This window comes from Hippocampus zosterae, chromosome 15 (genome assembly GCF_025434085.1).
Source record: "Hippocampus zosterae strain Florida chromosome 15, ASM2543408v3, whole genome shotgun sequence".
In the NCBI taxonomy this organism is placed as follows: Eukaryota; Metazoa; Chordata; class Actinopteri; order Syngnathiformes; family Syngnathidae; genus Hippocampus; species Hippocampus zosterae.
The window spans coordinates 5,549,968-5,572,611 of NC_067465.1; the positions used below are offsets into that span (position 1 = coordinate 5,549,968).

General features: G+C 47.3%; 1 protein-coding gene across 3 annotated transcripts in view; it reads left to right on the forward strand.

Moving 5' to 3' along the window:
- The first annotated feature begins 785 nt into the window (after positions 1 to 785).
- LOC127616915 (uncharacterized) overlaps positions 786 to 22,644 on the forward strand; it is a 108,018-nt gene continuing 86,159 nt past the window's right edge. Inside the window, exons 1-2 of one of the 3 annotated variants that reach the window (XM_052088739.1) lie at positions 786 to 977; positions 6,657 to 6,715. The gene's annotated coding sequence lies outside the window, so the exon portion shown is untranslated. The remainder of the gene's footprint in view (positions 978 to 6,656; positions 6,716 to 22,644) is intronic. The other 2 variants (XM_052088738.1, XM_052088740.1) reach the window with 2 other exon arrangements.

Below are 22,644 nucleotides of genomic sequence, written 5' to 3' on the forward strand. Positions count from 1 at the left end.
AGCACAGCGATGTTGTCATGATTGTTTGTGACCAACAGGTGGCACTGTAGGGCTCCCCCTGCAGCTGCACACCTGTTGCTCGTTATCTAATTCCACTCAGTGTCGGGTCATTGTTTGTTTTTTTGTGGCCGTCATGTAGGTTTGTCATGGTTAGGCCATGTTATTGACAGTTTTTTTGCCTCAGTCATGGTTTTGGTTTGCTACTTTGGATTCTTTTTGTTTTGAGGACTTTGGTTTGGATTTAGTTTTCTGTGTTTTATCCAATACAACTCATCAAGTTCACCCTGCTCCTCCCTCCTGCCTGCTTTTTGGGGTCCACCATCACGCAACGTGACAGATGTTCTTCTTGGTATTGAGAGCAGGTACACGCCGGAATGTCGGGCCACAACTCTCACTTCTTCTTGCGCACTGAACAAAGCAAACGAGGCAGCATCTCTTTGTCCACATTTGTTTATATGGCCCAGAATGAAGGGAAAAAACGATCTATATTTTGTGACACGCATGAACATTTGTGGAGCAAAGTTAAAGGATGTTTTCAGGGGGGACAATTGCTTCACACCGTTTGTCTCAAAACAAAATATCCCCGAGGTGTTTCATGATTAAGCATTTTTTTAAAGTATTTATTTTTATAAAGAATCGATTTAAGGGGTTGGCATGCTGAACCGTACTCTGATGGCTGGGCAAGTCTTAAATTCACATTTTAGAGGCGTCACTGTTAAACGATTCTTTTTTTTTCTTTTTTTTTTAAGTGAACGCTCGATTATCAGTCGTGCTGCTCGAGAAGAGAGGAAAGGGGAAAAGAGAGCGCGATCAAGATAGAGAGAGCGAGCCCGAGTGTGTGTTCGTGTTTGTGTGCGCGCGCGCGCGCGCGCGTCCCCGTTGGTTGGACTCGGGTTTACGCGACAGAGGAGAGGACCGGAGCACACTGACGCGAGCGACGCAACTTGAGACTATTCGGCCAAGATCTTCCGTCTAAGGTAAACGAACGACCGGCTTGCCCAAATCATTGCACGTCCTCTTGTCGATTCGAGCGCGTTCAGCAGAGGTCAGACTGACTGAGAGGAGAAAAGCCAGTTTGTCGTCGTTTGCAATTTTGGGGGCTCTCTCGCCCCTTTCTGTCCCTTTCCGATGTTCACCCCGAAAGAAATCATTTTAGCGTAAACCTCCAGCGATTTAATTGCAACGTGCGCGTTTTCCATGCCGCGTTCTGCGTATTTGCGATCGTCCCAACTCGATTTGACTTCCTCTTGAAATGACTTGATTGAACCTCGGCGCGATTGCCGCGTTCGAACGTTTGTCTCGATGCAAACAAATTGGAATTTGGCGTCCGCTGGCGCGCTCTTTTTTTGGGTTGACGTCTCTAATCAATTGGCGATGCACAACCCCGCCACCCCTCGTCGACCCGGACGCAGTTGACGAATCAAGTGTTGATCGATTCTAAACCAATAAACGAACGCGAGGGTTGTCACTTTTATGGTGGCTGGTTTTACGCGCAGGGGAGGACGCGGAACAGACGGTGTCTGCGCCCCCCCCCCCCCCCCCCTCCTTGGCCCCCACCCCGGAGACGGAGGAAAGGCAGCCCACTGACTGTCTTGCCACACGCTGAGCAAGAGACAGCAGCCTCTGGGGCCAGCAGATTTTTACCTGCTCCCCGCCCCCCATATGTGCTATTTACTTCCGGTTCATCACGTCTCTAATGATCTCGATCGGCGACCAAAGCCCCACCGGATCGCATCCATTTATGACGGCAACCCCAGAAGTCTCTTGATGGTCACGAGCTGTTTGCGCTCGTGCAAAAGGCTCATTTGTACCCACGCCAGGGACGTCCCTCTTCACTGTGATGTTTGTGGAACCGCGCGACTTCGATTGGGCCTCCGGGAAATACATTTACTTGGATTTATGACCTCTTCTCTCAGGTTACGTCGATTATCGCAGCCCGTCATTGTACTATGTCTTTGTAAAGAGCAAGAAAAGTGGGTCTGCCACATCTATATATATAATATGTTGATGCTGCAAGGGGGAGGGGGCACAGAGAGGTTTTGATACACTCCACTCTGAAAGCTGGGTCAATTCTCAAGAGGGAAAGCTGTGCACCCAAAGCCCCCCCCTGGTCGATCGCATAACGACTAACGTGGGAAACGAATGCGATCGCATACGTGCCATACCTGCATATGGAGGATCTTAAGTGGCTGGAATGACTCTGATCACGGGCAGACATGTTGATGTCTGCGGATGGCTCATGATTTATACATCGGCGTGGCATCAGGCTGCAACTGCGTGTCAATGTCACCGCTCTGTTTAAGCGTGCGGATGAATGACTTTTCACTCTGCTTGCGGTTTCTCTGCTCGGCGTTTTGTTTGTCGAACATTGTGTGGAAAGTGTTGTTTTATGCACACAGACGTATTTACTTATTTATTCCTCACCACCCTCCCAACCCAGTCAATTGTTTTCACTGATTCAGCTCAACAAGTTAAGATCCGGCAGCCCGGTAGTCCAGTGGTTAGCACGTCGGCTTCACAGTGCAGAGGTACCGGGTTCGATTCCAGCTCCGGCCTCCCTGTGTGGAGTTTGCATGTTCTCCCCGGGCCTGCGTGGGTTTTCTCCGGGTGTTCCGGTTTCCTCCCACATTCCAAAAACATGCGTGGCAGGCTGATTGAACACTCTAAATTGTCCGTAGGTGTGAGTGTGAGTGCGATTGGTTGTTCGTTTCTGTGTGCCCTGCGATTGGCTGGCAACCGATTCAGGGTGTCCCCCGCCTACTGCCCGAAGACAGCTGGGATAGGCTCCAGCACCCCCCGCGACCCTAGTGAGGATCAAGCGGGTCGGAAGATGAATGAATGAAAGTTAAGATCCCGCAGGTACGCCCAGAAGGTCAATTCAAAAGGGGAACAGGTGAACATTTGAAACATGATTCATTCTGGCCAGAAATATGAGGGTTGAAGAAGCGCGTGCGGCCTTTGAAGACATCCTGCCTAGAAACCGATGAGACGGACACCCGAAGCCTCGTTTTAAGTGCACCGCCGCGATGGCTAAAGATGTCGTGAAAGAAAGCAAAAATTCAGCACACCCTTTGAAACAGTCCGGAGGCACACATGCGGAGAACGAATCCCCCTCTCTTGCTTTGAGACGAGAGTTATATCGTCGGCGCCGTCCAAGTTTGCGGCTCACTAGCGTAATGGCGGCGACATGCGTTTAATCATCTGCTTTTATCTGGCCTCTGCAGTGAAAATCCAGCGTGCCACCGGGGGCACAGTACCGTAATCAAATGATTCCTTTTTTTTTGACTCTGATCTCCATTAGCGGCTACACTTGGCAACAACCAGTTTTTTCAGGGCTTCATAACATCAGAAAATTAAAACGAAAACAAAACGACACGCCGTCTCCTCAAAAAAGTCGTCCTTTGATGCCAATAAATAAATGATTGATTCGTTTTCACCAAACCAACGTGGATAAATACATCGTTAAATGAAAACCAAACGCGAGGTCCATGTTGGCAAAGATACAAACGACTCAAAATTAATTAAAATGTAAATGAGGCCACAAAATCACAACTGCCGTCATCACTGATTCTTCATCTCGAGACACCTTTGAGCAGATTACTCAACATTTTTCAGCAGCCCGCGACATGATAAAAAAAAAAAATCTAATACTAAAAAAGACATTTGACACGGGCCACAAAGTGAGTTAGAAAGGTGAAATTGGACAGAGTGAGAAGAGAAAGTGTACCGCTGAAACATTTCTCTGTACTCGAAGAAACAAAGAAACCTCTTATGATTAAAAGAATAACACAATTCATCTACAAACCTCTCGAGTGAATAGAATTTTAGAGGTAAAAATAGGTTCTTCCACTTAGCGCTCGATGGCTGAGATATGAAGACGTCTCACTAGTGATCCTCATTTAACTGTTTGGAAAATGGTCACCTTGCTACATTTTTTTTTTTTGTGGGTTCTGAATGTGGAGTTTTGGCTGCTGTTAAGTGCAGAGCCGGATCTATTCTGTGAGAGAGAGGGCTGTTGGTCACCCCAAAAAAATCCTCCATTCTTTACCTTCACACCTTAATCAGGAAGCTGACAAAATGAATTCGACAATACAAACAAGATCGAATTTCTTTTTTTGACCGACTTTACTGCTTTTCAGCGGCCATTTTGAAAGTGGCCCTTTCAGCCTTTCATTTTTCTGTACGCGGCCCTCAAACAAAAAAGTTTGCACACCCCTGTTTTACAAGGTAATCCAGTGACAAACTAGTATGGATCATGGCAAGTTCTGTAGATTGCGTGTAAACATTTTTTTTCTGTTTGGCTGTCATGAGCAGAAGCTCTGTTGATTCAACCTCAACTACATTTATGCACATCACGCAAAAGCCAATCTGACGTGAAAAGTTACCGCTGACGACGGCCGCGGATGGACTACCATCTCCAGAAAAATAAAGACCATATCTGTGCTGGAAAGATAAAAGTCCGAGATGTTAGCGTGCGCTTGACAAAGTTGCTGCCTTGGCTGAAATGTTTCGCCACGACTGGCCAAATAGCGACGAAAGACTGTTCCATGCTAACTCGATGTGTCCCTCCCATCAGGCATTCAGCCTTTTGTGAAGTTTATCATTTATCACCATTTGGTGTTGGGAAATAAGCTCCTCCCCCCCCCCCCCCCCCCCCCCGATCGTGGCGCAAGCACACAGGGAATGCGGTAAATGATCAGTGAGCCTTTACTTCTCTTTGATTCCTCCCCTAATGAGAGTGGAAGAACCCCCAAGACGAGCATCCGCGGGGGCTTTTCTCAGCAGACCCGAGTGCGCGGCAGCCGACGGACGCCCGCCATATTCATGGGCCCACAATGCTGTGCGATGAATGCGACAGCGCAGCCTCCCAGCAATGGGAAAACAAATTCTTGGTGATCAAGACATGAACGCCCCCCAAGGGCCGGCCGCAACATCATGGCGGTGTTCCCCTTTTGCAAGTGATTCTTATCGGAAAGGAAAGGAGGAATTTCAGAGATCTTAAGATCCTTTCACTTCCATCTTGATTCTCCGGAACGACAAAGATTCCAAAAGCTTTATCAAACCTTTGGCAAAGTGCGTATCTGCTGCTGTCAGTCTTTTGAAGGGGGGAGGGAACCAGGCTGGTGACATCGCGGGGAGCGCCTTCTCCAATTACCGATTCCAGATTCGTGACTGACGAGCGATTTTCTTTTCTCCTCCCATACGTGCCGCCGGCTTAAAAATTCTCCCAGATGTGAAAGATGACGAGTGACACATTTCCTCGGTGTCCCTTTTTTGACGGTGATCAATCAAGGGAGGTGAAGCCCCCCCCCCCCGCGATTGCTTGACGCTCAGCGGGCAAAGCTCGGCATTCATCAAAGGGCCACCTTCGGTTCCAAAGCGTCGAAGCCTTTGTCGTCCCATGATGCAATGTTCTCCCAAGATTGGGGTGAGAGCGAGACATGGCGACCTCCTTGTTTTGTCGAGACATGGATGCTGGGAGGAAGGCTGAGTTTGGGGGGGGGCAGTCATTCTGATGATATGGTTGAATGGAGCGGTGTTTTCAGTCTTCTGTGGGTGGGGGGTGGGGGCATTTTCAGATGGTGTCGCTGTTGGTCACGGTCCCATCACTGCCTTTTACTGCGCATGGTGGTGTGCACCTGATCCGCGCTTCAAAAGTCATACATGATCAAAGGCTTTATCTGGACAGTTTCCACATCCTATATTTGCTCCCTGTGGGCGGTCCGTCTTCCAAATATCACAAGATTGGGCCGGCGCCGGCACGTTCAACTCTGAGTTGGATGAGTGAGATGAAAGGAGGACTCCGGCGATAAAAGGACAAGTTTTCCCTGCTCCGAAGACGGCAGTAACGCTCAGGGCGCAATGTGTGTATTTACAAAGCGCCCCTGAAAACAAACGGACCAGAAAGTCGCAAGATGGAAGCGCTCGAATGTTTATTCCACTTATGCGCTTTTCGGCGATGGGGGAGGGGGGGTGTCACTGGATGAAGAATAAGATCGGCTTGCCAAAGTGACAATATCCTGGAATTATTTTTTATGTGATGTTGAGTATGAGCCAAGGGATGATTATTATTGGAAGTATCTAATGAAGTTCAAGTGACAGACTTCACTGAATTAAATCATGGAGCGAGTTGATTTTTATCAAAAGGTGGATTTCAATAATTGCAGTTCAGATCTCGGCATCGTTGATCTTGGTTACAATTTTAGGTGGTCAATTCTTTTCTGTAGCTTCTCTGTTGGTCAACAATGAAGTGTTGGTCATGAGTGACACTCAGCGGTAACATTGATTGAATCTCGGAGAAATGCAGAAAACCGAAATCCAAATGAACACAACCCCCACATGACATGACATGACACGGACAGTATTTGTTTGCGAGTTTCATTCATCACTTCAGTACTTTACTCAGAAATAATACGATTTGATGACGTTGTTTGTGCAGTTCCTGTGTAGTTATTGATTCGATTTTTTTAGATTTGAGTTGAGATAAAAAAAAATAAAAATTCGCACCTCATCGTTGTTACGCTCGCCAAATTTACGATTGTAACAAACCAGGTTGTGATCTTTGGTTTCATTTTGTAGTCGAGCTCTTTTTTTCTTTCTCCGACTAATTCCAGTGCATTACTTTTGATATCGTTCGTATCTTGCTCTCTTTTCAGGGCAGCAGGCGCCGGAGAGTCATCGTCGAAGGAGACTGAGACGTGCGAGTGATGTTCACGTGAGTTGATATCACTTACATTTCTGATCATGATGAAGGAAGGAAGAGCTCACCGTGCTCTTCTGACCTAGAAGGAAGCCTTGAGTGAGGTTTAAATTCCATCAGTCCTACTTATTCTGATTTAAAGCATCAAATTGAAGAAGACGTTTTTTTGGGGGCGGGAAACGTGAAATGTGGGCGTAACTTCCTGGCAGGGCTTTTAGTTGCCGATTTTGGTGAGTTTATCTCGGTGTTCATTTTTTTGATTCACGCTCAGCAATGTTGCCGGTAATTTTGTGAGATGCTGTACGTGCCCGAGGTCGGATTTACTCCGTAGGTGTGTTGCATGGGCTGGCGCTCGTGTGAATCGACACAGTTGCATGTTATCATATCAGCCACAGGTATGTGTGGATGTGTCTTTATGACGTTCGAAAGAAATATCCGGTATAAGCTGACACCTTTGACGCACAAATACCGTTGGAATCCCGTATATCCTTTGGCGAGTTTGCCCGTCACATCAACGGAATGCTTGTTGTGTTTTGCAGCAGCTCCCACAGGACTTGGCTGGAATTGATTGCTCTAATGCAGAGGTGTCGCGAGCCACATTGTAGTTACGATTTGCCTTGGAGGGCCGTTGTGAATTTTGGGAAACCATATAAATGTTTAATCACCTCCCCATACAGCACAAAACAACTGGATGAATAACTAGTTTTAAAATCATAAGTCAAGAATAATGACTGTTATTGTGGATCACATAGGACAATTTGAAATTTTGCTTCTGACTTTAGCAAGCATCATGGAACTTGACATGCTTGATTTGCTTTCGCGGGCCTCATGAAATGATGTGGCGGGCCAATCTGGCCCCCGGGCCTTGACTTTGACACCTGGTGCTCTAATGTCTTATTTTCATGCTCAGGTTGACGCAGCACTTTCGTGCTTCTGTTGCGATCTGGACAAAGTGTCGCTTTAGCCACACATCCTGCACCATCTGGGGCTGCGAATGTTCCTTTGCTTGAAATCGGTCTGCTCGAAATGAAATAGCTCAGATAAATGCGTACTTGCCATCAAACCCACATGTGACTCTTTGAATGCCTGCCTTAACTGAAGCTGCGCCGTCGCCACGCACGCCACGGTTGCCTCTTTTCCCCCCGCCTCGGGGCAAAGGTTTAGTATTTAGCTCCAGCTGATGCAGCAGTTCAGAAAAAGAGGCGGAAAAAGGGTCAAAATTGCCCACGCTCGAAAAAAGAGCCGCAAAGATGGATGAATTCTCGGAAAAGATACAGATGATCACATCTCTGCGTGTGAGACGGCGAAGCAGCATGTACGATTCTGTGACAAATTAAAAAAAAACTAACAAATAACGGCTTAGATAGGGTGCATCATAAGATGGATGCAATAGCGAAATTGCTATTTGCGGGAAGGGGAGACGGATGGAGCTCAAAATGCTGCGTCGCTGTTCGTCCCGATAGCGTCTTGAGTCCAGAAAAGTCAAAGACGAGACGTTGAGTCTGTTATCTTTGGAAACCGGTCTTTGATTCTTGTAAAAGCCTGTCGGACATGTTGTGAGGTGAAATGGACACGGGGCACCTTTTCAAACAGATTCGCCGATATCACCGCCGAGCTGATGAAGTGACGGCACCCCACAGAGAGCTAAAAAAAAACAACCCCAAAACAACACAGCAGTTGAGGGAATACTTGTTCGATCCCATGCCAAATTCTTTTGGATGAATTCCATGCTTCATGGTTCGATGTGTTATGCGCTCAGGCTGTTTGTGGTTTATTATGCGTAGAAGTGGCACGTACAGCGTTGTTGCACATGCATGTGTCCAGGTGTATGCATCTTTTTCATTTTCCAGCCTCTTCGGAGGCTCCTCACAGGGGGTGGGAGGGGGGTGGGGTAATACTTCAGACCATGAAGTTCATCAATATTGAAATGAATGTGTTGTGGTTCAGTTGTCATGCGTGATATTTCAGCCCCTGCGATCCACTTGAGGAGGCTTTTTGATGAATGGGCAATTAGTCGCCGAGTCCTCATGCCTGGTGGCTGACTGATCCCTTTTTAATGGCACTCTTCTTTCTTTGATAAAGCACAAAATGAATCATCGATACGCCTCTCCCACCCCCGAGGAGCTTGCAACGCCCGATATAATTGCAATTTGGTTTGTAGCAGAACATTGGCGGCCAACGCAGTGTTGATGTGTGTGTGTGTGTGTATGTGTGTGTGCGCGTGTAGCAGTCTGAAAAGAGAACTTTTGCGCTAATTGTGGTCAACCACAGTTGGATGCCCATGTTTACGTTGTCTAAGCTGCGCCGAATCCCCTAGGGTGCGCCTTCATTATTATAAGTCTATCTAGATCATCAACATTGATCTAATAACTGTGTCCTTGAGTCGCAGTGCGCCGAGTGTCTCCAGCCGAGCTCGATGTGCTTGGAACTCCGACTGTGTTTCATTGTTTTTCGCTCCTCGGAGTGTTTGATGATGTCAAAGAACGGTCCAATTAGATGTGGCAAATCTCCCCTCTGAAATCCACTCTTAGACATCATTTTTTTCCCCCTATGAGTACTTTAATAAAAAAAAAAGTTTCTTGTTTTTATGAATCATTCATGCGCCCAGAATGAAAAGACATGAAGAAAAGCAGAAAGACATAAAAGTCTTTTTTTTTTTTCTTCCTCCGGTGGATACAGCTTCCGTTTGATGGGAGGAGGGCTGTCTTCAAACCACACAGTGTAGCCAACCTGCAGCGATTGCACCAAAGTGGCATCACATTTCGTTCTAACTCGCAGTTGATGTTTGTCGCAGAAGGTCACCCACCGCATTGCTGCAATTTCCTAAACAAACAGAGCAGGTTTGAAACGAGGCGATTAGTGTCATGATATCTGAGCCGATGAGTTTGGAGGGATGCAAGCATGGCCCAATAAGCTCCTAATATGACATTGCAGAGATGTGAGTCTTATTTCTGCCTGAGTGCAGTTGGGCACATTTGGATTTTAAAAGAGAGGAGAAGAAGCACGATGCATTTCTCTTTAGAAAAATGTTTCTTAGGTTCTTCTGTCAAAATAAATAATTACCCAACACTGAAGTCATTCAGGGCGGCCCGGTAGTCCAGTGGTTAGCTTGTCGGCTTCACAGTGCAGAGGTACCGGGTTCGATTCCAGCTCCGGCCTCCCTGTGTGGAGTTTGCATGTTCTCCCCGGGCCTGCGTGGGTTTTCTCCGGGTGCTCTTGTTTCCTCCCACATTCCAAAAACATGCGTGGCAGGCTGATTGAACACTCTAAATTGTCCCTAGGTGTGAGTGTGAGTGCGAATGGTTGTTCGTTTCTGTGTGCCCTGCGATTGGCTGGCAACCGATTCAGGGTGTCCCCCGTCAACTGCCCGGAGACAGCTGGGATAGGCTCCAGCACCCCCCGCGACCCTAGAGAGGATCAAGCGGCTCGGAAGATGAATGAATGAAGTCATTCAATGCCAAGACGTAAAAATACATGAGCAAAAACGCGATCATTTCGTGCCAAAACGTGTCAATACTTTTGGGTGTTTTTACATGAAAAAATATTTTAAAAGGGCTTTGCGCACCTCCTCAGTCAGGAATCAAAGCTGTACGATAAAAAGTACAAATCAATGAAAATTTCACTCAAGTCGAGTTACGAAATATTTGTACTCCGTTACGTTCCAAGACTGACTTGGGGCGTATATTTTTCTCCTTATCCGCCCTTGCTGACACCCTCCTTTGAAGTGTCACCAAAAAAATCCTCCCAAAAAGACAAAAGAAGAAAGAAAAGAAACGCACACAGGCGCCTCCTTTTATGCTTTGTTGAACTGAGCGCTCGTGAGGAATGCTGAAGTCTCTTTGCTTGCGTGTATGCAACTCACCCAAAAACAAATCCCAAAGAAAACGCAAGAAATGCCTTATAAAAAATAACAATAATAATAATAATTATATGAAAGACAATTGTAAATAGCACTGCGATTGATCCATTTTGTGTGTATATTGCACTTAGTTGAACGGTGTTTATTGTTTTTGTTTTTTTTCTTTCTTCTTTCTACCTACATTCTTGCTGCTGGAGGCTGTAAATTTCCCCAGGGTGGGACAAATATAGGATATCTTATCTTCTCTTAACAGCCTAAATCGGGAGCACTCGAGCCCCTTTGTCATCTTGTCTTGTTCCGTTTTTGTTTTTCCTTTTGTTGTTTCTTGAACTTAGAAGTCAAAAAGTCTGTCAGAGAGCTCGCCTTGTCATCGTAGACGAGCGCGGGGAGCTAATTGAAGCTCATATTCATTCATCTTCCGAACCGCTTGTTCCTCACTAGGGTCGCGGGCTGTGCTGGAGCCTATCCCAGCTGTCTCCGGGCAGTAGGCGGGGGACACCCTGAATCGGTTGCCAGCCAATCACAGAGACGAACAAACATCCACGCCCACACTCACACCTAGGGACAATTTAGAGTGTTCAATCAGCCTGCCACGCATGTTTTTGGAATGTGGGAGGAAACCGGAGCACCCGGAGGAAACCCACGCAGGTCCGGGGAGAACATGCAAACTCCACACAGGGAGGTCGGAGCTGGAATCGAACCCGGTACCTCTGCACTGTGAAGCCGACGTGCTAACCACTGGACTACCGGGCCGCCTATGTGTATTATATCTGTATTAATATCTTTGTAACTAAAGAGCGACGGTCTCCGATCAGCCATTGATTGAACGGTAGAAACGGTCAAAGACACTGTCGTACACCTAAAGTTTTCGGCTCGCGTATGAATTAATAGCCGGGCTTAGTTCGAGCTTTTATCTCCAAAAACTCATCACGTCCTGCCACTTATCTCATGAGCGAATCAAGCTACGACCTAGAACAAATTAAACTCGTAACGCGAGGCCTTTCTTGCACTCCGCATCAGCAAAAGTCTGATTTTCAGATGTCCCTGAAAGATTATCGCTAAGCGATTGGTAAGCGGTAATCTGTGGTATGTTTGGAGTGATTTTTTTTTTTCCACTCGTAGCCGCCAATCGTAAAACCTGTTCCATATCTGCGGTCTGTGACTGTGATGTGAAATGCAACAAAATCCAAATAGGAAGTGAGATCGAGACGAGATGCAACTGCTTGTGTTGCATGTCTCGATAAAACGTGTCTTTGCAGCCATTCCAGTAAATAAAAATGACAAGGCAAAGTGCAGATAAGCTAGCAATTAGCCTCGATTCTTCTTCTACATTTTATTCCCTGTTTTTTTTTTTTTTTTGACAGTCTGGATGCCCCGTGGCACCATTCTGCCTTTTCACGGGTCAGTCTCAGTACGATGACAGACATTGTTAGATAATTCTGTTTTCGTGACTGGAGTGCTGATCATCTCGAGTCCGCCGCGCGCCGCTAACGGCAGTTAGCGCACAGCCCAACACAGGCGTGACTGGTCTAAGGGAGACGTAGGCAAAGAGGAATCTCATTTGCCGGATTCAGACTTGGAAAAACATCCTTAATCATTTGCCCGACCTCGGGTCGTTGGCTCGGTGCAGCGGGCCCAGTTTTTTTTTTTTTTTTTTGCCCGAAATATTTAATGGTGATGTACGTTCCTCTGGGCACATGGGCAATCGAGTGGACAAAAAAAAAAAGTCAGAAACTGTGTGCAAGGTGTCTGCGCTCACATGGGTTCGACCGAGGTTGTTTGAACTTCGAGTCTGTCGAATGTTTTGCCCGCCATCGTCAGAATCTTCGTTGGAACTGCCGGATCCAAACAGTCGAACATTAGTGTTCACACCCCACCCACTCTGAGTACAAATTTGTTCTTGAGTGCTTGCCAAACGGCCTCCATATTTGATGAACCTTCTCTCGACAAACCATCTTGAGACTAATTACCACGGTCGCGCTCAAACACGAAGCGTGTTCATTATTGCACGAGCATCTCATTTGTTTTGACTCGGTCTACACGGCGAACACAGCGCGGCGGAACAGGGCTCAAACTAGACCGTGCCCGCTTCAGATCTTGCGTGTGTGCGCAACACGCGTGTGCGTGTGTTGTAAAGCCGCTCTATCTCTTTTGTAAGTGCTGAGTGGCTGCACACCAATTCGTTCTCGTCTCTGGGATGTCGAGCTTGGCTCAATCTTGTTTTGCTTTTTTTTTGGTTCTACCTTGGAATGCCATTCAATTATCATAAAAAAAAAACAAAAACAATAAAAATCCCCCTTGTGTGTGTACAACTAGGCCATGTGAGTAAAAGTTGATCTGTCATTCTAGGAGGAGGAAGGAAGTTTTTTTTGGCGACTTTTTGTCCCGTCAGGGGTAGTTGCAGCATCCGATCACTTGCACGGGTTTGTACGGCGGATTCCTTTTGTGAAGCCGGCCACCTATTGATGATCCAATTTCTATTTCTCCATCTGTGACATTACCTTGCGATAAGAATTAAAAATCACCCACGTCTCATCATGCATTTCTCAGTCCGTCCTGACGCAAGTACATGCAAGTGCTCAAGTGGGCAGGCTGCCAATCTCTTCCGGCGAAACATTGACACACAAACGTGTAAATTAACAAATACTGGAGGCAGGGTTGGAACTCTGATGCCTTCGTGGAAGCTTTCAAAAACACGTTTTGGTCCAAAGTGCCGAATCAATTATTTTCAAATGCAGGAAATAAATTGTCGTCGTGTTGTGTGCAGAACATGTTACACACACACACTGTTAAAGCCGTCTGAAAAGTTGTCACGGGAAATCCCAGTGGACGTTCTGCCGTTTCACTTCATTAGCCGTCGAGCCGGCGTGTTTATCATCACAGATCCGGATGGGATGAAATAAACATTCCATTTTGGACAATGATGATGGCGACGCTTTCCGATCAGTCGAGTCCACCGCTCCCAAGTTGAGAAGGCTTCAACGAGCAATTTTAGCCCACTTTGTTCCTTCATTTGTCACCAGAGGGCCATTGGACTCTGAATAAAATAACGGAAATTACAGGAATACATTTTGAAGCCCAACGCGAGGTGGGAATGTTCAACGTGTAATCATTTTGTTTGTAAAACGGCCTTTCAACAACTGAAGCGCCAAGTGGCTCCTGCCCTAACTGCATTTGAGAAACGGGCGACAGTGGGAGCAATCTCGAAAGCTCTTCTTTTTTCCTGTCATTTTATGACGCATATTTTCTCTTTCAAAAAGTCAGTTCTCTGTCCTTCACGCTGGCGGGGTTATATACCGACAAATAAATGATGAGGTTCAAATGGACTCGCTTTAAAAAGAAAAGAACCATAAGTGTCTTTTCATGTACCTGTGACAAGCTCGACGCGAAATTCGGACATGCTATGGAAGTTTTCAGAAAGTACCTCCGCTTTGTGCGCAAAATAGGGCCTGCGGGCCATTTACGGCCCGACATCCATTTTTCAGTGGCCCATGACATGAGAATGAAAAAATAAAAAAAATTGACATGGGCAGCAATGCTTGTTAAAGAAAAATTGAAGGTGCGCAGAGTGAGAAGGCAGGATGTACTTTGGAATATTTCTCTGTATTCGAGGATACAAATAAGCGGTCAGTAAGCGAGGGAGGGACATTGCCGGGTCTATTTTGCGAGATAGAGGACTGTTGTCCACCGCAACAACTTGGAAATGTCCTCCACCATTTGCCTTCACATCTTTTTAACAGAAAGCTGTTGAAATGAACTCGACAATCCAAACAATATCGAATTGCTTTCTTGACCAACTTGAGCGTGTCGGAGGAATTTGAAAGTCACCCTATCATCCTTCCATTTTTCTCTCTGCGACCCTCTAAAGCAAAAGTTTGCACACCCCCGCAGTAGAACTTTCCCAAATGTTTTTAGGATCAGTACGTCATGTTCTCGCAGCTCGTGTGCAGCTCTTTATTTTATTAGAATGTTACATTAGAGAGGAATTGTGTTTACCTCGAAGCCACACTTCACCTTGAAGCGTGTGTGGGTGTGCAAGAGGCCCAAACGGCTCCCAGTGGATGATCCTCGTATTTAGCGTCTTAGTCAGTTGAAACAATACCTAATGAGCGATTGATTTCAGCGGAAGGCAGGCCTGCCCCTCGTCACGTCGGAAATTCGTGCTTTTGTGCATTAGCTGGTCGCGGCGTCAGCGTTTAGTTGCACGCGGGCCGCCGCCGCGAGCAGGCTGACTCTTCCAGAGTGGCCCGTGCGTTTTGTCTTCTTGAATACTGCGGCACGTTCAACGCTGACAATAGCTCCGATTTTGTTTTTGCGGGGGCTCACGTCGAATATTGGATTTGACGTCTGCGTCGACTCTTCTTGGAATTCTTTAGCGCGTTTGTTGGGCTGACATGTTTTCAGTTGTTGTCCCAACACTGTCAACTTTACCATCCCCCCCCGCTCTCCAAACGACACGCTCCCTTTGTATACGGAAACGGTGACACCCATCAACGCAAAGCCTCACATAGACAAACTCTTGTGATCTTTCGACGAAGACTAATGATCCTTGTGCATTTGCGAGGGAACAGCTGGCGCTAAAGGAAATATGTGAGGCGCGTGCGAGATTTGCGGTGGTGACACATCTGGGCAAAGCGACGCGAGGGGTTCCTGACAGATATGGGCTGAGCGAGAGACCGCTCACGTTGCGCTCTGACTCACTGCGACTTCTGCAACATGCTCACCTCCCGCTGTCGCTACGTGCTACCGCTAGCTATCTGGCAATCTGATCATACTGAACGCGTTAAAAGACGCACGCAGCACAAGGGAGAGAGAGAAAAGATGTGCCGCTTTTTTGTTTCATCGCATTTGAAATGGATCAAGTTGACTTGATGAATGAGAGCGCACCAGTGCGTGACCGCCGAGATGACACGGCGGGAGTCGGCCTGCACGATTTGCTCTTAAAACTCAATCTGTTTTTCTTGTGCCGGCATGCTCTCCACAGTTAGCTTACAAGTCATGAAACAAGTCAGCGCAGTGTGTTGGAATCTAATATTGTCACTGCGCCGAAGCTTGCAGGTGTCTTTATGTGTGTGTGTGTGTGTGTCTGCTTCCACTTGAGATTGTATTTCGGTCAGTCAAGCCTGACAGATCGCGCTTGGTGCTCATCTCATCTATTATTGAGGGAATGGGAAATCGATCGGCTCTAACCGCGAGTGTTAGCATGCGTCTTTTTGTCTTCTCGCCTGTGGTGTGTTCTGTGTCCACCACACATGCTTCCCTGCCCTTACTTTTCCCCTCACATTTGATGATATTCATGACAAATGGACGATGACTTACAGCATACGGTAAGTCACTGACAATCGAGTACCGGCCATGGGGGTTCAGTTCCCACTCGGCTGTGAATTTTGTCAGGTTTGCATGAATGGTTGTCTGACTCTGACCAGTTTGTGCTCTGTGATTGACTAGCGACAAGTCCAGGATGTAGTCTGGGCTCCGGTGCATGTCGGCCCGGAAGAGCAAAAGCAGTACTGGATCACACACACACACACACAGAGTAAGAATTGATAACATTTAGTGTGAATCCAGACAAAGATGCCCATTAAGGGATTCATGCTTCCATTTGAAGTGACAATAGCACAAATCCAAATGCCGTTGCCAGTAATGACTTGCGCGTTGAACCCTGAGATAGCCTGCAAACTCCCAAGTCGGAATAGAAAAGCAAGATCAATACACAAATCATCTTTATTTTTTTTTTGTTGTCGAAATAAAGCCTTGGCTGAGGTCTCCTCTTTTTCCCCGTTGCCATTCCAGTTTCCATTTTTAGAACACAAACAACAAATTGTCGGCAAAATGTGGAGGCGTAGTTTTTCTGGCACGCTCCTATTTCCGTTGAAGTTGTTGTTCCGCAGATCATCGCGATACACCTGTCATCACCCCCCCCCCCGCCCCCCCGCCACCCCTCCTTTGCGCGCTCTCCTCAGTCTCATTGAGGAGCTTGAAATGGCAACTCCGGCTCACCTTTGATCGCTCTCACTGGGAACTCTTCAAGTGCACGTCAAGTGTTAAATCTTTGTCGCGCGACGACTCACCCGGAAAAAGACCGCACGTCGCCAGTCAACACAGCTGTTGATGACAAATTTGTTCAGAGGAAGAAAGGCTAATTTGACTTCAGTTCATCACAGCAAATTTGCCCTGCATTTTTTTTGTGTTTTTTTTGCTCTCTTTGAAGGCTTGGTGTTAAAACTGTCACTCGGCAAACATGAGAGCTGCAGCTGCTAGCGCAATTAACTCCTCACTTTCCCTAATGAAGGGATGAACCCGCAAGCAAATCTCTCTCCCCTTCCTTTGCGATGCCAAACCTCCATTCAGTCGAGGAAAGGCCGACCGTGCCAAACAAAATGGGACAATCTCAAGCCAGAAGTCAGTCATCAGCTCTGTCTGCCGTCCCCGCTTCATCTTTTACTACTTCCAACAAGAGAGACATTTAACCAACTGCTGTGTTGATGATTTCCTAGCTGCGGTCTCTGGGAGTGGGTGTTTTTATTTGATTGATTTTTTTTTATTATTATTTTTTTTTCCGGTGAAAAAGCCGCCACAGCGCGCTTCCTCCTCCTCCTCCTCCTGCCCCCTCACTGATTGAGAACTCCGAATCCTGCTCTAAGCATCCCCATAAAATAAAAAAAAAAGCGACATCTCTTTTTCAGCAGCGCTTTACTTTCCCACACGTCGTTAGAAGCCAGTAAGTCTTCTGTTAAATAGGATGTGTCGCGAAGCCGAGTCAAGATGGAAGGTTGTCGAGGCCAAACTCTTTGAGGCCATTGATCCAGGCTATTGATGAGTTTATTTTCTTCTTGAGGTGATAAGGGGGACGGGTGTGCAGTTGAGCAGATAGGTCTAATCCATCCAAGCCCCCCCCCCCCCCCCCCCCCCCCCCGCTGACACTGGTCAGGTTTGGTTCAATGGAAACAAACTGGATGACTTCATGCGGTTGTTTTGGCATCTCCAGACTTCAAAACATGTACTTGTGTGCATTTTGAGGGGCTCTGTTGTGCAAGCGTGACAAGCATTTCAAGAGGTTCTGTTTTTTTTGGGGGGGGGGGGGGGGGAAGTGGGCAGTACCGCCACACACATGTGTATGCACCCAAATCCCCCGAGCTTGGTTGTCTGTTTGATTGTTTTGGGAGCGCGCTATCGTCATTCACAATTTGGTATCAAAAGTCTGTTTTCTAAAATAACGAGGCGCTCTTTATACAGAGTGCACCCGGACCAATTTAAATTCATTATTCTGTCATGTTTGGTCTGCTATTTTTGGGATCCGGAGCCCATTTTGCTCATTTCTATTCAATTTGCATCCGTCACCCAAGCCGTCTGTTGTAGTGTGTGCGAGCTTCGTACAGGTTGCGCCTCAAGTGCGGCCGAACGGAGACGGTCAGACAAACGACGGCTTTTCATGTGCGTATTTCCGCAAACGTTTCTCTTGTGTACAATTTGTCCTGCTCAGACCGAATGAAGAGCTCCTCCAAAGGGATTAAGTCTCATTTTTCCGACGAGTTTGAAACGACTGTTGTCTTAAGCCTCCCCGGTTCTCTTTCTTTGTCATGATTAGTGTCGTCCTATCACAATTTCTCCGCAGTCAATCCCCTTCGATATAATCTCCTCGTGACCACAGAAGTAGCCGACTCATTTTTAGAGGCCAAGATTACCCGAGCGGCTTCTTCTCAATCTCCTCATCTCTCTCTTCGCTAATCCAAGTATTTTACTGCTCATCTTTGCCCCCCCGCCCCCAGTGTGCACCTCATTCTCCCATCCCATCCCATCCTATCCCGTCTGCCCTTTCCTGACCGCCGCCCCTCCTTCTCTACCCCTTCTTGACCTTGCTTTTGTGCCATCTACATTATCCAGGCCTACTCCCACTCCCACTCCATCCCCGAGGCTTTCTGAGGGAGTTTATTGGTATGACAGGCCATCATCAGCAGGGAACTACAAAGCGTAATGGGTGCAAGCACGCATCCACACATGAAGGCTAACCTCAATTGTTTAGCACAGAGGCATGGTGGCAAAGGATGGACACACACATGCGCACACACACACACACATACACACACACACACACACACACACACTGTGTCACAGTAGAATGAGCATTCACTCCCTGCCTGCTCTATTTTCTCTTTCTGTAAAGAGAACGAATGGCCAGCTCGTACGACAGTAGATCCAAACTAATGACAGTCAGCGCTGTTTTTCTTCTTTTCTTTCTTTTTTTCTTTTTTTTTAATGGGCAGCCAACCCACTTATTCATCTTTTCGCAGATTGACTGGCTTAGTTCTTAGAATGAGAACTCACTTAGTTCTTAGAATGAGAATTAAGCCAGGTTAAGTAAAACGTTTTCTTCATCAAAAAGCAAAAAGTCAAATTTCGCATGTGAAAATGTCAAAAATGTCAATGGAGGTTGTAGGTTCTGAACTGTTCTGAAACAAATACAGTCAAACTAAAGTTGAGCAAAATCAGTTCCAGAATGTGAGTCAGGTACAAATGTTTTGAACCGGAAACAGAAAAAAAAAATATGGCAGCATGATTCAGGACAGTTTTTCCAAGACAAAAAAAAAAAGGAAGATTTTGCCTTTATAAACTATCATCAACGGATGGAAGATGTTTTTTTTTTCCTTTTTTTGCAGGGGGGGAGAATATGTTTCTGCTCTATTGCCCCCCCCCCGAGCTTCCCAGGTGCTCTCATCACTCTAAACGTTTGGATTAGCTAGCGAATGGCATGAAGTTGTTATCAAATAGCCACCTGAAATGTCCTCTCTTCAATTCAGACTTGCTTGATGTCCATTCCATCCCGACTTAATCGCACCTGTAGAACCTTTCCCAGCACAATTATTGCTCAACGAGCCGCCGGAGCAAATTACGAGCGCGAGGCTAATGCGACAACACTCAAAAACCAAATCGAGTTCATGGATCCAAAGACGAGAAATGATAACATCGGACTGAGATCTCAGACGTGAGCTTCAATAAGAGTGATGGACGGACAGGGGAAGTGAGAAGAGTAACCTGCGGGGGGGGGGGCGAGGGGGGGGGATAAGAGCTGGCGGACGGCTGCGGCGATAACGCGACAGATGGGTACTTCGATACGGTCTTGGAAGCGAAGGGATTTGTTGATGGGCTAAAACGATACGGTGACAGACAGCCAAACTTTCTTCCGGGACCTCAGGCTCACACCGCTGTCACTGCCGTTTCTCTCCCCGGCCCCTCCCCCCCCCTTTTTTCCTGCCTGCCCCCGCCGCCCGTAGCCTCCCTCCTCATACATATCTTCTCACTCAAGGGGTATTTTTAATAGAATTAGCCCGCTTGTTATCGGTGGCGCGGCTAGCCGTGCGGCGAGTGAGGCGAGATGGAAACAGCGATTTGCAATTTGAGATTGTGTCACACGCATCTCCCGATGCCGAGATAGCATCGGCGCCGCCGTCTCCCCAGCTCACTTTGTCCTTCTTTTTCTCAGCCCCCCCCTCCCTCCTTGCCATCAATCACTCACGCCTGTGCATGTTTTAGCCCCACCCGGGCCATCTCCACATGCGAGGACCAACACGTAAACGCATTCAGGCTTGGCCTGCGTCCGTCACCCCGCTTTCATGGCCGCTTTATCACCTTGTCTCTTTTGCTCTCGTCGTCTGGGGCGCGCGCAGAGCATCTCGCTTGAAACCTCCAAATGCACCCCCCCCCCCCACCCTCACCCCCCGTCTGCGACGCTGCTCTTTTTCCTCGCGAGCGCTTGTCCTCGGAGCCATTCCCGCTCCTCCCACACTTGTTCATTCTTGAGCATCTCTTCCCTCACCCGCAGTCTCGCATCTCCGCGTCCTCCCACACTTTTTGCACGTCCTCCGCCCGCCTTCGCTTACTTTCCTTCCACCCCTCCCTCCCTCCGTCCCCCTCCCCTTTTCATCTCCTCCCCGTCACTCTTTCTCCCCGCAAAATGTTCCATCCTCTAACCCCCCCTCGCTTCATCCACTCTTCGTCTGCCTCGAGGCATGAGATCCCTTTTGACTTGTCTTGTCAGGTCTCCGGATTTTTTTTGTTTTTACCTCCAGAGATATATCGTTTGTGTGCGTTGGTGCGCTACAGTCCTCGTCGCTCGTGGCCATGTGTGAGTGAACGGGCGGCACGGCGTCTGAGAGGCCGGAGTGATGCTTTTGTGTGAGTGCGTGTTGGCGCTGGGGTCTTTTGTGGCTTGTGATGGCCGCGGGGCCGACTCTCTTCACAATGCTCCGGCTGAAGCTTTGGCTCGCTCGACGTGCGTCTGTCTTGCTATTGTCCTCTTCCTCCGTGAGCTCGGCCCGGCAAATTTACGCCAGTCTCACTCTCTGCTCCGTCACTTGTTCTCCATTCAAACATTCGCGACAATGCTATTGTCCGATCCACGCGTTTGGCCTTCATTCGGTATCGTGCGCTCTTTCATTTCCTGAGAAGAAAGCAAAGAAACGTCGGGCTGATATTGACTTTCCTCTCCTCGGCCCCGCCTTCTCTCGCTTTCTAGCTTCGGAAATCTTCAAGGACTTCTTGGCTTTTGCGAATTGAAACTTTCGAATTAGATTGCGACGCGAGGACTGCCAAACTGTATACGGGAGGCTGGAAACAAATGTAAGGGAGATATTTCTATTCTGCAGGCTTTGAACATCTGGGTTAATAGTTCAGTGCACGCCGTTTTCGCAATTGTTGCTACGCCGTGTACACCCACGCGTGCATGTACGTTGACATTTGCATAAACCGCGATCGCAGTCTTATTCTGCCAGCAAAATTGACTTGCAAGTAAAGACGTGCTCAAAGCTTAACAAATGCAAACGCTATTTCGTATAGTGCAGGATCCGATTACGATCTGAAAGGCGATTCATAAAATGGACTCTTGGCAGAATTGAACACAATTATACACCATTACTGTTCGATATTATTGCGTCAATTTGACAATCGCACAAACTTTATATGAAATTCTTTTATCGCTTCAATGCAGGATTCAGTCCCACAGCTGTTTTCAGATAAAATGGAAAAAGACCGGTCAAGTAAATAGAGATGCATTCATCACATATTGTTTTTTTTTTTTCAGTCAACAAAGTGTGTCTTGAGTACAATCACCAACACTTTTTTAAAAACATTTTTTAAAATTGATACCATTGTCGATTAAAAGGAATCTACACTAGGTTATCGTAAAGAAGATGAAGAAATACGGATATCATGACACAGTCCAATCTCGTTCCGACGTACCCCGGAACGTTCACATTTCATTCATTCATTCATTCATCTTCCTAACCGCTTGATCCTCACTAGGGTCGCGGGGGGTGCTGGAGCCTATCCCAGCTGTCTTTGGGCAGTAGGCGGGGGACACCCTGGATCAGTTGCCAGCCAATCGCACGGCACACAGAGACGAACAACCATCCGCGCTCACACTCACACCTAGGGACAATTTAGAGTGTTCAATCAGCCTGCCAAGCATTTTTTTGGAATGTGGGAGGAAACCGGAGCACCCGGAGAAAACCCACGCAGGCCCGGGGAGAACATGCAAACTCCACACAGGGAGGCCGGAGCTAGAATCGAACCCGGTACCTCTGCACTGTGAAGCCGACGTGCTAACCACTGGACTACCGGGCCGCCCCCGTTCACATTTCACATTCCCGATTTCACGTCATTCCGTTTGCCGATTTTGCTGACCACAAACGCCTTTATAACGTAAACTTCATTAAAACGAGCAGATTTTTCCCGCAAAGTAGTGAAAACACCTTCGTTCCAACGAAACATGGGAAGCTAACTGCCGCCGCCGCCGCCTTGCTAATGAACAAAATGGACGTCACGGGACTGCGCTACCGATCGGTTCCGTACATTATTGTACTTCCTGCCGGAGCTCATGGAGGCTCTGAAAAGATGTCTGACAAACTGAAGCAAATCTCGCTGTCCGTCAAGGCCGAAATTGAGAATGTTCATACCGTATTCGACGTGGTCGTTGGCGGCCATTTTATTGGTCATGGTTCAGACGAACTACCGTGATCGCGTACAGATTCGTTTTGTTTCACTCCGGGTACGTTGTAACCAAGTTCCACAGTATTGTGCGAAGATGCCT